The following is a 2,050-nucleotide window of genomic DNA, read 5'->3' as shown; positions in this document are numbered from 1 at the left end:
ACTCAAATACACTCTCCTCATCAGTCTCTCACTCTCCATCCTCTCCATATGGCCAAACCACCTCAATGTGTTTCTCCTAATGCTTTCTATCACATCCACATCCACACCACAACGCTCCTTCACTTCCTCACTTGTCAGTCTGCCCCTCCATGTAAATCCACATGCTCCTCTCAAATAACTAATTTCCACTGCTCTCACTCTTGATTTCTGTCCCTCCAACAATGTCCAAGCTTCACTTCCATACGTTAGAGTTGGTATCACAATACTGTCGTGTAGTAACTTTTCACTTCCATGCTCACTTCCCTGTTTCTTATCACTGCTTTCAAAGAACCAGCAACCTTTCTTCCCTGCTGTACCCTTTCAAGCACTTCACCCTCCAGACCTCCATCCTTGCTCATCACACTACCCAAGTACTTAAACGTAATTACATTTTCCAATTCCTCACCATCCAACCTCGCTGTACATTCACTGACTTCACCTCTCTCAAAGACCATCACTTTACTCTTCCCTACATTCACCTTTAGATTCCGTTTCTTACACACTCTCTCAAACTCATCCACCAAGCCTTGCAGCTCCCCTTCGTCTTCACCTAACAACACAGTATCATCTGCAAACAACAGTACTGGGAGTTTCCAAACACTGCCCTTCTATAGGAACTCACCCAAAGATAATGGTATCCAGATCATGATGTTTTCTGTGACAGCAGCACTGACTCCTGCAGGGGGTCTTGTTGCAACCTGGAAAATTGTTGATTAGTTGCATGATGGCAATAATATGGATGATGATGTCAATAATAATAATAATAATAATAATAATAATAATAATAAATAATAATAATAATAATAATAATAACAATAATAATAATAATCTATCTATCTATCAATCTATAGCCCGACGCCCTAATCCCGCAAAGGGTGCCCGCAGACAAAACGCCTCCAAGTCGCTCTGTCACCCACCATTTGACTACCCTCCCCCCAGCTCACCCCCCCCTCCCTCATATACCTCTCAACTCCATCCCTCCACCTCATCCTCGGTCTACCCCTCCCTCTCCCTCCCTCCACCTCACCTAAATACACCCTCTTAGTCAGTCTTTCATTCTCCATTCTCTTCACATGTCCAAACCACCTCAGTGTATTTCTCCTAATCTTCTCAACCACATCCACATCCAGGGGGTCCTGATGTTATGAGTACATAACCTAAGGGAAAAAAGGGGATTTGGTGTTTGACCACTGCCAGTATACATCTATAATGCTATGTAAGGCAACTTTAAACACGAATAAAGGATTAATTATATCCAAAACACACACACACATCATTAACATAATAACCTACTGTAGAATAATACATATCTACTGTAACAGAAGCATAAAGACCCCCTTGAGATGCCACTGGAACTGCAGTGAAATCCACAAACTACAAACTCTGGTTAGTGACTGTGTACAACTTCTGTGGTGAACATGAGTGCAATAAGCCTGAATAATAAACATGTCAGCAAAGCAGTATAAATTGAACTGAACTCAGTATTTTATTTAACTTCTTACGTCAACACGTAAACTCGTCACATACTGTAAGAACAGATTTTTTTCTCGCCCCATAACACAAACCAGTCACAAAACTCTTTTCACACTCACTGCACTAAGTGTGAAAACTCATGCATTTTACTGCTCCCTCATCATTAACCTCTTTAAGGATGGGAGAAATAGGAAGTGAGGAGGGCAGACACAGAAAAAGAATGATAAAGGTGAAGGAAGATGTAGGCAGCACTACATCAAATGAGTGGATGATGGTCACCACCACCTACCACTGTTTACACTTACTGGTTTTAGATAATTTAATTCATTTTGGCGTAACAGACAAGAGCCAGGATTCCAGGGGCTTGAATGATGAGTGAATGGAAGCGTGGCCCATTGGACTCGGTAAACTTGAGCTGTCTGGACATTGACACTCCTCACCCTGCCCTAGGATGGGAAAGGAGGTCCGGATGATTATGATGCAGCAGTGAAGTGATTAATGAAGGCTATACCTAACCCCTGTAATAAGTCTCTCCTAT

This window comes from Coenobita brevimanus, chromosome 67 (genome assembly GCF_032717465.1).
Source record: "Coenobita brevimanus isolate Jiangsu-jjx chromosome 67, ASM3271746v2, whole genome shotgun sequence".
NCBI classification, from domain to species: domain Eukaryota; kingdom Metazoa; phylum Arthropoda; class Malacostraca; order Decapoda; family Coenobitidae; genus Coenobita; species Coenobita brevimanus.
The sequence above is the reverse complement of the archived record's forward strand: the minus strand, read 5'-3'. Positions refer to the sequence as shown.